Source organism: Hakea prostrata, chromosome 10 (genome assembly GCF_041222555.1).
Source record: "Hakea prostrata isolate BN-2017 chromosome 10, UWA_Hpros_2, whole genome shotgun sequence".
Lineage (NCBI taxonomy): Eukaryota > Viridiplantae > Streptophyta > Magnoliopsida > Proteales > Proteaceae > Hakea > Hakea prostrata.
Window position 1 is genome coordinate 13,260,270 of NC_142609.1, and position 15,475 is coordinate 13,275,744.

Sequence of the window (15,475 nt, forward strand, 5' to 3'; positions counted from 1 at the left end):
TCGAGCCGGCCCTCTTCCAGATTTCTTGTCACCTGAAAATATTCAATTCTAGTGAGATACACATATTAACTATTAGTTAAACCAATATAAATTTGCTAAAGATGTTTAATCTCTTACCTGTAGACTCTGAACTTGAAGATGGAGCAGAGAACTCACTGATCACTGTCACTCATGTTTGGCAACAACCTGCTTGAAGTAGCAAATTTTGAATCAACCAAATGAAAGAAAAGGAAGAAGTACATCCACATATGCTAATGGAACTCTGATCATGACTGTTATTTACGACTTTTATTTATTGACACAATATGCTCAAAGTTTATATTCCATGTCAAGAAATTACAAATATATCAATATTCAATAAAATAAAACAAAACAAAATAAAAAGGATTCAGAATGACCCAAGCCTAGTTGATATTGATACAACCAAATTATTGTTGTTTGCTATGTTTATGTAAGGGTTCAGTACTTATGAATGAAAATTTTATTTTCTATCTTCCTTATTAACTAGTCACTAGTCAATAAGTTTGCTGCAATATGGTTACAATGAATTTAGAAACACAAAAAATGTTAGAGAGAAAAACATGATCTCACTCTTGTGTGGGGGAGGATGGGATACAATCAAGGGTAGAAATTCCACTGAATGCCTCTTAAGGCCAAGATTCCACCAATGCATGCATTATTTGGTATGTAACAAAACCAGTTTGGACATAGTACCAAGAAATAACAGTCTTTGTATGCCAACTGGGGCATAGGTCACTTGGTCAGTTGGTTTTCCTGTTTTTCTTGCAAACTAGAGTAAATTGGCCATCTTTTAATCCTTTCTAATTTCCAGATCCTTCTCTCTCTTTCTCTTTTTGTTGCTTTTTTTTTTTTTTTTTTGGTTTTCTGAATACAACATCTTTTTTTTCTGTTAAGCTACCTTCTTCCCAAGTCGGCACCTTAATTTGGACCAAATCAAATAGGAATCTGTCTCCGTGGCAGTTTAATGCAGCAGTCATGACTTCTAAAACTATGAGAATTTTACCATTTAGTATAAACTAGTATTCAAAATGGAAATGAAATCTCAAGGAGTTCCGAGTGAAATAATAATAATAACTAAAACCTCAGATCTTGTAACTAGCGAGATAGCCTTATGGTTTAAGAAATCACACACCTTTCTTGGTTGACCTGTTTGCATGAAATAATTTTCATATATTGGTAGTGACCATGGCTTGGTCATGTATAGCAGTTATGCAATAAGTAGCCATCCACATTATTAAAAATATCCAATTGCAGATCTCATTACTCAATTCTATGACACTGAGATTCTCTTGTTCAAAACAAGAAGTCAAGTGCCAGTATTTTTTTTAATGTTAATTTACGAACTATACAAGACATACTCACATTTTATATCTCCAAGCAAAATTGACAGAACCTGTAGCACTCTCAACAAATATACTCACACCTAAATTTACTTCTCTTTAATTCCCAACAAAAACTCAAGGTGCTATCAAATTGAATAAGAAAACCTCAAAAGAATAAAAATTCAATCGAGTAGCAAACATAAGCATTTATACAACTCTTGATTGGATCCTCAGCTACAAAGTCAGCTCATATAATCATTATCAGAAGATTAAGAACTTGCAATTTCATTATTTGGTTTGATGGGCGTTTCAAAAATCATCCCTTCTATATCAGTCCTAGTCCACCCAAAATCACCTTCATCTTCTAATAGTTGCCTACTATGCCTTTGTTGTATTGAAGTCGATGTGCATGCTTGATTTGGAGCATCACTTTCCTCTCCTAACAAGTCATATGTATCCCTAATCTTGGTAGTTACAGCAACATGCCAACCAGACTTTTGAGGATCCAACACATAAAACACCTGCTCTACTTTTGAAGCAAGGACATATGGCTCATCATTTATATTTTGTCCACTATATTTCAAGTGATTAAAATTTACGAGTGTAAACCCAAGTTCATCTTTATGCACTCCGCTCTTTGGATGAGCCCAATCACACTTAAATAATGTTACTTTGAGATCCACGAGAATATTCCAATTCTATTACTTGATTCAAAATGACGGAATAAATGATCGGTCCCTCATAGGATGCTTGTCCTTTTGACTTGAAATGCTATTAGTCAATGCAGTTATCATGACCCCACTGTTTTGAGTTTTCTTGGTGACCTTATACACTTTACTATGAAACCTAATCCCATTAACAATGTATCTTATGTAACTTCTTGCCTCAGAGTTTGGACCTCTAGCTAGACATATGATTTCTTCAGGCATCGGAGTCCCATCTTGGCGGAGTTTCAGTATCTGGAAATACAATATTGGTATAAATAAGATTGGTAAGTTTCTAAGCAGATTTGCATAAAGTAAATTATGGGAATAGTTACACTTACATACTCATTGAACTATTTTGGGAAGTCCCTATCATGCAAATCCATAACCTTCTTAGGATGAGCACCATGATCTAAGTTCCTTTTAATCTCCTTTATATGGAGTCTAAAAAAGAGTTATCCCAAAAAATATCAATCAATTAAGCTTTAATATAAATTATCAAATTTGAATAATGAAGATGTATCGTGTTGTCCATACTTACTGTTGGTATTCATCTATTCCTTTGTAATTGACTAGCACGCATCGATGCGCTTGATTCCTTTCTTTCATTTTAAGATGTAATAGTTCACACTTCCCAAGCGGCCAACCCATGCTAGAAAATATTGAATTTGGGTCTTCTATGTCCAATGTAACATAATATCTATTTGGCTGATTCAATCTTGTTTCAACCCCTTCAAAGTATCTAGAACAAATTAGTAAACACTCTTCTGCAATATAGCCTTTTGCTATCGAGCCTTCTGGCCGACTATTATTGCGAGCATAATCTTTCAGTCGCTTGAGGAACCTACATGAAGTCATGTTTAAGATGAATTTTAACAATAATTGTTATAGAATATTAACAAGGTGCATCATTTAAATGACCTATTAGAAACTAACATTTCTATTGGATACATCCAACAATAATGTACTGGACCGGCCACACTTGCCTCTTGAGCTAAATGAATGACCAAATGCACCATTATATCAAAAAATCCCGGTGGTACATACCTTTCACGGTTACACATCAAAATAACAGCTCTTTGGTCAAGCATTTTGAAATCCTCCTCAGAACTAACCTTACTACATAAATCCTGGAAGAACTCACATAACTCGATCAATATTTTTCCAATATTATTAGGCAAAACACTACGCAAGGCAACTGGAAGAAGTTGTTGCATCATAATATGACAATCATGGCTCTTCAAATCTGATATTATATTTTCCTTGACTTGCACATTGCGTGAAATATTACTAGCATAGCCGTCTGGAACCTTGATACCACTTAATATTGCGCAAAACATCTCCTTGTCCACATTAGACAATGAGTAACAAGTTGGAGGTAAAGTGACTTTATTCCTGCCTTCAATATTCTTTGGATGAAGATCAACACGAATATTCATATATTTTAAATCTAAATGTGCATTCAAGTGATCTTTCGTCTTGTCTTTTGTACCCAACAATGTGTACATTATGCTATCACAAACATTCTTCTCAATATGCGTAACATCCAAATTGTGATGAATAATGTTATCTTTCCAATATGGCAAATCAAATAATATACTCTTTTTCTTCCAATAAGAGGGAGTTCAAACTTATTCTTATCTTTTATTCTTTTCCTCCCGTTATTCTCAATCTTATCCTTCCCGAATGGGGGAAACTGAGCACCCCATAGTTGTTCCAACACATCAAACCCAGAATGTATCTTTGGTTGCACTCTATGTTCTTCATGACCATCAAAGCTTCTTTTGTCACGACGAAATTTGTGATCATGAGGAAAGAAACGACGATGGCCTAAGTAACACTGCTTCCTTCCAAATTTTAGCCAACGTGAGGATGTATACTTGTTGTAGCACGGACAAGCCAAAGCAGCTTTCATGCTCCAACCTGAGAGATTCGTGCATGCTGGAAAATCATTAATAGTCCATAACAAACATGCACGCATCTTAAACATTTCCTTCTTGTATGCATCATAAGTTTCAACACCACTGTCCCATAATATTTTCAACTCATCAATCAACAATTGTAAATATATGTCTATATCATTCCTGGGCTGTCTTCGTCCAAGAATAAGCAATGTAAGAATCATGTTAGGCACCTTCATACACATCCATGGTGGCAAGTTGTAAGGAATCAAGACGACTGGCCATGTACTATGCTTTGAGCTAATCCTCTTAAATGGATTAAATCCATCACTTGCAAGCCCAAGCCTAATATTACGGGGTTTTTTTTTATTACCAAAATCAGGATATAACCTATCAAAGTCCTTCCATGCTTTAGAGTCAGTAGGGGGTCATAACTCATTGTCGTCCACACGCTGTTCATGATGCCATCTCATATCACTTGAGATCTTAGATGATATATATAACCTTTGGAATCTTGGGATCAAAGGGAGATGACGTAATACCTTGACTGGGATCTTCTTCTCAATCGATTCATACCTTGATGCACCACATTTGTAACAAGATGTGGCATTGGCTGCCTCATTCCTATACAACATACAATCGTTGGTGCATGCATCAATCTTGTTATAATTGAGGCCCAAATCTTTGATGATCTTCTTAGTCTCATACAAAGACTTTGGTAATGTGTTCGTCTCAGGAAATGCCTCTTTCAATAAGTCAAGCAACATTGACAATGCCTTATCGATCAACTTACAGAGGCATTTAATAGGATAAAGCTGAAGAATGAAAGATAATTTTGTGAACTTTTTATTTCCTGGATACAACGGTAAACTTGCATCTTCCATCAGCCGTTCATATTTCTCTGTTTCTATACTTGACCTATCTGCATTCAATCTTCTACTATCGTCCTCAATCTCTTCGTCTACATTTCCTCCCAACGTTTCATTTACCATGTTATGTGTATTAGAGATATTGGTCACCTCAAATTCCCACCGGAGTTTCAGGTAGAGGTGTGTGTGAAGATGATGCTTCTCCATGGTGTTGCCAAATTGTATAATTCCTCAAAAATCCATCACAGACTAGATGTTCAGTCACTTCAATCCTATTTCCCCAAAGCTGATTTATGCACTTTATACATGGGCATACGATTTGGTCCCCACAAGCTGCATTAGAAAATGCATTGTCTAAAAATTTCTCAACTTCTTACCTGTATAATGCGGACAATCGAAAGGATGGATCCTTTGATCTTTGAATCCAAGTCCTATCCATAGTTTTCGCACATAACTGGTCAAATAAAAGAGTGTTAATAAACTTGAGAAAAGTTTACTTAAATTTCTAAAGAGTGGCAGGTAAAATGTATACGATTTCTTTAGCGTCTTATCTATTTTCTTCTGCCGTTTCTATAACTGACCGTCTTAATAAATATATGGAATTACACACATACCTCTAGGAATTATCGACAATTAGATTAAGTGATTACTTCTGAATTTTTAAGTATAGATAAACACAGTTTTAGTTTTACGATTCGGAATAGAAAATTAGATGGATGAAAATTACACAAGAATCTTATTGACTAAACAATAGTTGAGATTGAAGCTAAGTACAAGTGAAAGAGATAGATGATAGAGATAGATCGTTGTCCTCTTTCCAACACTATCATCAACTAAACAATAGTTTTTTTTAACTTTCAATAGCCACTTTTTCTTGTAGTGTTATTATTAAGTGATACGAGTTTTTTTGGATTTAGCAAGACAGTCTTAAAAACATTTCATGTTCCATGCTTGAATCAATGGCTACGATTCGTCTTACATGAGCAAACTGTGATAAGATGAAAGTCTCGAATAAATTCTGCTATAAATTCATGCAAATCTTCATTATTCATCACTTCGCTCATCCTCCATCAAAATCAAATTATATGGTTTTCTCCAATATCTCACATCATTTGAATTTGGGTAAATGAAAGCATATACGCTGGGGCGGACCCATGGAGGGGCCGAGGGGGCCATGGCCCCCCCAGATTTTTAAAATTTTTATACAAATGCCCATAATTCTCTTGATTTTTCCATTTTTTTCTCTTCCACTATGTGAAATGTCCCTATTTGGCCCCCCCAAATATTGAGAATCATTTTTAAAAGTATAATGGGTACAAATGTCATTTCTAATTAAAAATTAATTCATCAATCCCTATTTATTCTCCCCGCTCTTCTCTCTCATCTTTTCTTCCTATTTATTCTCTTCTGTTTCTATAAACGTGGTTAAAGGAAATTTTTTTAAAAACATCTTATTAGGTATCCAAAAATCAAGATGTCATTTATAATAAGAAACTAACTCTTCAATCCCTATTTATTCTCTTCTATCTCCTCTCTCCTCTTTTCTTTCTATTGATTTCCTCTCCTTTCTATAAGCGTGGGGTTTAGAAAATTTGGAAAAAAATCTACTCCACAATTAGATACTCTTTCTCTTTTTTATTTTATTTATGGTTTCTCGTTTTCTCCCTTTTTTGTTATTCTTTTTATTTAATTTTATGTTATATGTTTCTTTATTTCTTCTGTAATTTTTATTATTTGATTTTGTATTGTGAATAAAATATCTATAGTTAGTAAGTAACTAATTGTCATTGGTTTGCATATCTTACCTAAAAAAAAAAAATTTGGTTTATAGAAAATTTTTACTTGCATCTAACTTTTTAGGGTTGAAGTCATGTGTATATATATTTTTTTTCTATATTGTTGCTTTATTTTATCTATATTTTGTCGGAATTTTTTTTTCAATAAATTTACTTTTTTTTCCAAATGTGTGGGCCCCACAAAATATATGTGGGCCTACTCCCCTAACGAGGCCAGTTTGCGTATACGTGAGGACAATTTGAGTAAATGAAAGAAAGCAAGGATGAATTTGTATGAAATTATAGCCATTATATATTTGGAGCAAAGCACTTTCCAATGAATTGCTATGAAGCAGCACTAGATCTGTGATTAGAGACCTCATTACCATCACAATTTGGGATAGAAGAGAAGTTCCTAAATACAATTGGAGAGCGAAACACTTACGATGAGTCTCTCTTTTATACCAGAAAGTCATTAACCACATTGCCCGTTCTGTTTTTTGGTAATCAATCACTTTGAAGCCTTGTGACAACATGACCCTTGAATTCTATAGAGAGGTAGCAAAACTCATTTTCATTTGATGAAGATGCTTCAGATATATTTCATGATAGGGAAAATAGAATGAAGTTGGAAAATATGTTTTATGTGAACAAATATTCGTGTGTATAGCAAGAACCTTTTCTGGGTTTTTCCTTCCTCTTTAGACAAAAAAGTGTTCTTCAGGTTGCAGTAACCTATTACTGAAGGTTGTGTCGGACGGGTGTGTGTGGGGGTGAAGGGTGTGCACCATGCAAGCATAAAAGCAATTGTGCAGTCAAAGATCACCAATATGAAAACTATGGAGTTCATACAATCCAAGAAAATCCATCCAATATCATCAAACTAGAGTTCTGATTGGCAAAAATTGGTAACCAACACAACTCTGAAATTTCGTTAGACCACAGGAAATCGACTGCGCAACAACAATACTCAATAGAGATCGGCTTCTTTGAACTGCCCTGCACAAGTAGAGCACGCCCCAGCCCTACAAGAATAGGGAAGCTCAAGGCCTGCATTTTCAGCTGAATCAAGAATATAAGCATTATCTGGGGCCTCGATCTCCTTTTCATCTCCATCTGGTCAAATCAGCTTTACCTTGTATACTGTACCATTGCAGATTCTCTGAAGTTTGAGGAAGCCTTCAGGCCAAATGCCTTGGACATGTTCTTCACAGAACTCAAAGAAGCTGAGCTCTTGATTAAGAAACTTGTGTTCCTTAAGGCCGCAGTTTTGATTAGGCAGGGAGAGGATAGACTCACAGTTGACATCCTTAGAAGCCTGTATTCAAACATTGAGGCTTATTACTAGCTTATCAAATACAGCAAAACTCTTTACCTCTTTTTTTTTTTGGTGTTGGCCTGGTGTTTTGGGGTTGGAGGGTTGTTTGCACAACAACTGAAACCACTGTGAAACCAATGAGGCCTTACCCACCTGCAGTGACATCTGCTCATGCATCTAGATAAGAGGTAGCTAGCTAGGATCCACCATTTACATATGCACACACAAGAACATTTACTTTTCTTCCCCCCCCCTTGGGGTGTGAGGGGAGGCAAATACATGCAGCATAGTTTCTAAATAAGTCATTATGCAAATTGAGATTTCAACTACATATGTAAATAACAGATTAACAGATTACAAAAACAAGTTATTCATTTGAACGATGCTAAATTCCTGATTAAAAAGGAATTTCAAAGCTCCTTTGGCCAAAAAAACTGCCAAAGAATTGTGGACCTACTAACAAAACTAAATGTTATTGATTTAAAGATTTTTTTCTCTTTTTCTTCAAATGATTAGAAGTATGAGCGTAGCTGAATAACCTAATCGGACATGTTGCGACTTGTGAGAACCCCAATCCTATCATCCTTGTTGATGCCCCCTGTCCATGCTGCCGTAACAAAGTAAAGACAGGTGTTCAGGTTGAATAAAATGTGGTTTTCTTATGGGATATTCACGTTGAGATGGCCGAGTTGGTCTAAGGCGCTAGATTAAGGTGTTCCATTAATGCCTGAAAGGGTTTTTATTTCTTCAATGAGGCAAACAATACTCCCTTGTGCATGCCTACAAGGGTCGAGGAGAGCAACAGCTTTCTTAGAATTAGATTCGACTTGAATCTAACAAAACCCCAAACTCCAAGCCAACCTAAGGCCTTTGATGATCGCTATTAATTCTGCTTCAAGGACTGAACACAAAGGAAACTTCCTTGCAAAACCTCCCTTGAACAACCCCTCTTGATCCCGCAAAACACCCCCCACCTGCATATAGTTCTCCTTTCTATTAAGAGAAGCATCCACATTGCATTTTTTAGTTACACTTTTACAAGCACATCTATAAATATATTTGTTCCTACAGCAATAATTATTTTATATCACTATACATGGAAAAACTGTAGTTAGAAGAGACTTGTAGCTTTGGTTAAAAAAACCGTATCTAACTACGTGGAAGCGTTTGGCTTTGCCAATTGAGCCACCCCTCAGGGTTGAATTTTGTTTGCTTCCGTGTGGGATATTTCATGAGTAGCACTCAGATCGCGACAAGTGATATTTTTTAGAACCAATGGTTGTAAATTTCTCCGGCCTTATATATATAGTCTTGATCCTCTAGCCTGTGGATATAGAATTGTGCTCCCCCAACACTTGTCCACCACAGAATCAGGAAGAAGCCCAACCTAAGCATTTATGGTTCACTTTATCAATGCTCATAAGTGGGCTTCCTCTTAAATTTGTGGTGGAGGGGCATGAGGGAAGCAGATTCCTCTACAAACACTGAATCTCGAAAATGTTGCGTATTGCGATCTGAAAACCACACAGGAGATATTTGTGTAGCAAAAAACAAAGATTCACGAAAATAGCATTTCCCTTGAGTTATCCTCACTTTGTCACATGTTACATCAAATGCTCATTGATTCACACCTGTTACAATGGCACTAGTTTTTCATGTAGCAATTAACCTAAAGTGTTGTTCATGTATGTTGTTGGGTCATGCAGTTTCTACATTCTACATAGTCCTGAAAATTTTACCCAAAAAAAAAAATATATATATATATATATATAGTCATGAAATTAACAATTTTCTTGTATTATTATTTCAACTATAAAATGATAAAATCCGTTGAATTTTCAATTTTCAACACGCATAAGAGATCAAATTACAGATGATTGTCACCGCAAATCTTTGAGGAGCCTCTTAGACCTTGCACTATCAAATACTAACATTTATTTCACTCGATATGAATAATTTTCTTATAATTTTTAAAAGTAACTTATGTTTATTCTAATCATTTTGCATATTTGGTTGCGTTCAATTCTCCCTAGACTCTGCTAAACGCAGGAGTCTTCATACACTTGATATGGCCTTACTTCGCAAGTACTACCACTATGGACAATGCCATAATCTGAAATCGAACTCCAAACTCGACTAAGATATCATCAACATCCACATGACAAGAGTTAGAAAGGAATTTTTTTTCTTCTTTTTTTTTTCACATGTAAGGCCTTGCTATGGGTGTAACAAATCCAGTGACAAAATCTTACTTAAAAAAAAAAATGGAGTACCTTCACATGAGAGGAAAGCATTCAAAGAAAATCAATTAGAAGGAAATAATTTTAGGTTCTGATCAGCAAATCTCAAAAAGGTAGCTCCTCCCGTTAATTCTAAATTTCCCATTCATATCATAATTTTTTCTTTTTTGGGTAATCCATTCAAATCATTAATTACTTTAATTGCTAAGAAAATCAAGGATTTTCAGTGAAGCATTTCCCTCGTACAAATTCCATTACAAGCAGTAATCTAAACCTTCCACATTTTTCTTTCCTTATTTTAACCTATTACTAAATCTATGGCAAAACATCCATTAATAAAGAAAAGAGAATCTATGTGTTCTACTAGGAGAAACAACTGAAGAGACCGTTTGAACAGAAAATCTCGAACCAGACTCGCTTCCAACCATGGATTTCTGGGCTTCCCACCTCTGCTTCTTGATCCTCATTGCAAGATGATGATGGTAATGGAGTTGGGTTTTGGCGACTGGTTTCTGGGTTGCTTTCTACGCGATCAAAGTCAGCTTTCTTGCAGATAAGTTTGGATGATGAAACGTTTCTGAGCCTGCTTCTATTGCCATTCTTGTTGAAGCTAACTGGAAGGCTTCTACTTCTCCAAAGCGAAACTCTTAGATGAGGTGATGGAGGATCCAGGTTCTGCCTGCGTTCCCAGAGATGAAGATCAATGTTATACTCCTGGTAATCTGCTCCAGCCATTGCTAGAGCTTCCATGGACATGGTGGAGTCAAACAGAAAACACTTGTAATTGCAGATTTCTCTCTTCTGGTTCTAGTTTCCTATGTTTGTTTTATAACACCATATCACCTTTTTTTTTGTTTTTTTTTTTTTTTGAAAAATTTCTTTGTAACTCTTCAGAGCAAGGGAATGGGTCTTATAGAATCTGTCGTCAAAACTTAAAAGTTAATACAATAAGACATATACAATTATAAAGATTAGTTTAGTTGGTAATGACCAACATCTCTTAGGCAAAAAATCAAGCTATTTATAATTTCTCATCTCAAATATAAATTAAAAAAAAATAATGAAATGAATATATATATTTTTTAAGATTTTAATTTATAAGCTATAAATTTTAAAAATATATAATTTATTTATTATTATTAATATAAATAAGATAACTGCCAATAATTCTTATTCTGGTAATTTTTATGACCAAAGTTGAATTACTTTCTTTTGTATTTTCTTTTAAAGACCATACCTAGTCAATGAACATTTACTCATGAAGACAAAACATGTCTAATAAGGTGAGTTGCAGTTTTAGAAGCTTAAGGAGCTGATTAGGCTAAAGAGTCCTTCGTGTCAAGGACCACGATTTCATGACATGGGAGTCAACCAGTTAAATTGTTTTCTTCCTTTGTAATTAATGCAAAGCTTCACGATTTCCACTCACACCCCACCCTTAGAAAATTCTAACAAATGATGTCTAGGAGTTTTCATCCCATGTATTGAGTTGGATGCTCTACCCTAATTGATAGATGCTTGTGATTCCTTTATACTTCTTTACTGTACTTTAGAAATAGGTACACCTCTGAATTTTGAGGAAAAAAAATCAGAGATGGGCTTCTAGTGTGGTCTGATTAGTAACGTATAATAGAAAGGTGTGAAGAAAACACAAACGTTTACCCTGATAGATAGCAGATTTGGCTTTCATGCATGCACTCATACAACATGCGACAAGAACTATAAACCTAGTACTCTCTGAACGTTCTTTTGAGAGTCAAAATATGGCGAAGGTTTAAAATATCCAACGATACGGTACAATATATATATATACTAGTAAAAACTGCTACGTGCAAATGCACGTGACTATACATGTAGGAAAAGAAGGGAAATGTCTTGAAAACCAACTTTTAGTTAAATTATATCTTCCTTACATTGGTACTTAGGTTTGCATCCAGATAGTCATATTTTTACTTCACTCCATAATAACTTCAGTTGAGATGTATCCTTCTTTGCTCAATACTTGTCCATATGATCCTTTATATCTTCCAAGAAAGTTGCATCCTCTGACTTCATTAAGTTATGGGTGGTGTGTAGGCGGGCTGCTGTGGTTCTCAAGTTATATTAGTCATGTTTCTAGGATGCAAAGAAGCGACAAGTATACCAAATTAGGAGTTCCAACAGTAATAGAGGAGAAACTCACTGCGGTAGATGAAAAGAACAGTTGGTTTGATCACACCTCCATAACCAACATTCATCAAGAAAAGAATTTATCACATTTTACATATAGACCAAATTCAGCAAATGGTGAGGCATCAATACATCATAAAGGTTTCAAATTCTAAGGGACCTCGATCTGTTTTTTTGAGTAAATGATCTGTGATAGGAGCACAAATAAACATAAACTTCTAAAAGAACTCAAGAAGGTTGCAGCAAATTGGTCGAGCCAAATCAATTACCAACAGCTTCATATTATTCCTAAAATCAACCAGCCAATGACAAGAGATTTGGCAGACTATCACAAGGCTTTCAAACTTCATATCGGGACTACAAGGTCAACATGGTGGTTTGTCGAGGCCCGGGTCTGCCTGGTTTCTCATAGAAAGGTTTGGGAAAACACTCGTCGGCGGATGTGCCTGCATACTCAATAGCACATATCTGGACAGCTTATAGTCTCCAACACCATGTTAAGAAGCACCTGATGCAGCATTCTTCCTAAATACAAGATGGTCAATCTTAAGGTAAACTCTCTAGACAACATCTCATACAGTACCATTCAACACTACTCTCCTATCTTTCATACAGCTCCAAACTTTCGTGTTGTCTGCATTAGAGAGTCTTGAATGGAGTTCAACTCCTCATTGAGTAATTAAATAGCGAGGTGAAAATGGAATGGAATAAGTTTCCTCCCCCATAGAGGAATGGGGACAATTCAAACGCCACCCTAGGGTTCACAAACCCTTGCTGTTGTGTTTCCAAATTACCCAAAATACTCTCAAAACACCCATTGCCGCCCTCTCACTTGCCATCCCACTCATGGAGGCAAACTTGGCCCAAACGAACTATTTTGTTTTCCTTCAACCACCCCCTTTATAATTGCTGTTGCGTCTAGTGTGAGCACAGAAATAACAATTGACCATCTATAACAGGTTGTGCCCCAAGATATACACACATCAACCAAATTGGCTTCTTCCTCTACTTTTCTCCTGCAAGTTAAATTCCGGATAGTTCGACGACATCTTATCGCTTGCTTCTTTTCGCTCTGCGATCGCCTTCCGGCTTCCCACTCTCTCACCCCAATCCCACTAAGTCCCGAATGAAATAATTCGGTGATTAAAGCTTTGGGGAGGGAAGGAGAGCAACATAATCCGACAATTTCGGGGAACAAACACTAATCGATAATTTCAATCATAACTTTCAGCCGAGACAAGATTTTAAACAAGGTTAGTACAAGAAGTGATATGCATGAGTTCCAAACATCAAGCCGGTGTTGCGGTTACCTGCTCTAGAAAACCCGAGTAGAAGACTTGAAGTGGGGAGAGCTTTATTTGATTAGCTGCGATGCACTCATTTGTAACCTCGAACTGAAAACGGACATTGTGTTGCAGCAACAGTCTAAAGTTAATATAGTATATAACTATGAAAAGACAAACCAACAAGCTGAAGAGGAATCCTCACCGTGTTGCGCCGGATCATCCGCTCGACACCGGGTGAGCAGCGGGTAGGCATGCTCACGGGTCGACCATCTTTGGAGATACCGCTTCAAAGCCTCCGTGGTAGAATCGTGATAAGGACGCATAGTCAGCTGTGAGGGCAAAGACACAATATCATAATGATTGAATGATGGAAGTTTTAGAGTTCCAACGCACAAACCTTCATCTTCGACTTCCGCCAAGTGCGGCGGTAGCCGGTATCAATTTCTCGCTCTGTGTTTGCCCTTGATCTTGTGAAGCTAAATCTTCAAGTTCTCTTCGCGTTGTATCTTTAGTTACCACGCTTTATTCGAATCTGTTCCGGATATTCTAATGAACTAAGACTCGATAGACGGAATCGTATGCTTGTAGACTAACCAAGTAGAATCATATGCTTCACCGCCTTGTATTGTCTGGAATTCGTAGTATTTTCCACCCTTCTCCATAGGACCGAAACCATCAAATCCAACAACCCTTCCCTCACAAAACCAATAAATCAAGAACCCTATTGTACAAATAACGTCAAAGATTCAGAGAGATCGAGAGGGATTCGAGGGAGAGGGATATAGAAAACCTTGCATACCCAAATTGTTAAATTCTCGGTAAGCGGATATTCAATACATTGGAAGAACCAACCTTGATTGATCTTGTGTTTTCAAGCTCTATGATATATTCTGAGTCCCAGTTTTGGGTTTGTTAGCACCACGTTCCATTCTCCATGTCCCCTGTTCATTCATTTTTCGAACGAAAATTGTGTTTGAATCAACATTGGAAGAGTTCTAAGCCACAAAATATCGAAGCACCAAAAACATACTAACCATTGTTCGGTTGGAGTTCTATCAACACTTTATCGATCCCGATGAAACAAGGCGGTAAAAGATAATGAGATTGAGTTATTTGTTTCTTCAAATACCAATTGTCTATCAAGATATCTAAATAGAAGCGGCATACACTTGTTCCATCGTTGTTCTTTCTGAAATTGTCGAGCTTTGCTTTGTTATCGGTTGTATTGGATTTGTAAATTGCTGATCCTAGGATAACTGCAATAAGGAAGCAGCCAACCCCTGGAAAAGAATTGCAGCCTTGTTAATCCGATCGTCTAACAAGAAATTCAAAGTTGTGGCTGTTTTGGTCAAGATCATCATTTAAAAAGGACGGTCGAAGGAAGGTTCAAATTTCGGAGGAGATTTTATTTTTCTTATAATAGTATGATAGTATGATTTATAAGAAAGATTAGGGCGGACTTTGAGAGAGAGTTCGAGAGGGAGAGGGATATAAAGAGCGACGAGTTTGAGAGAGATTGAGAGAGGTCGAGGGATAAATCGAAGAGAAATTAAGAGACGGATAATTAATGATAAATTAATAATAATTTATGACTAAAATCTCTAAATTATCCTTGTAAAAATAAGTAAAGTATAACAAATAGTACAACATTATTGGTATTTGGAACAATGATAGAGACAAAAGGACAGAAAAAATTTGCGGAAAAGGGAGTACTGCTTTTATAAAAGTAGTCAGAGGGAGAGGGATATAGAGAGGACTTTGAGAGAGTTGAGAGGGTTGTGAGATAAATCGGAGAGAAATTAAGAGACGGATAAAAATTAATGATAAATTAATAATAATTTATGACCAAAATGTCTAAATTATCCTTGTA

General features: G+C 36.1%; 1 pseudogene; it reads right to left on the reverse strand.

Annotated features, from left to right (window-relative positions):
• LOC149001977 (ferredoxin, root R-B1-like) overlaps window positions 1–7,900 on the reverse strand; it is a 28,439-nt pseudogene extending 20,539 nt beyond the window's left edge.
• Window positions 7,901–15,475: the final 7,575 nt, after the last annotated feature.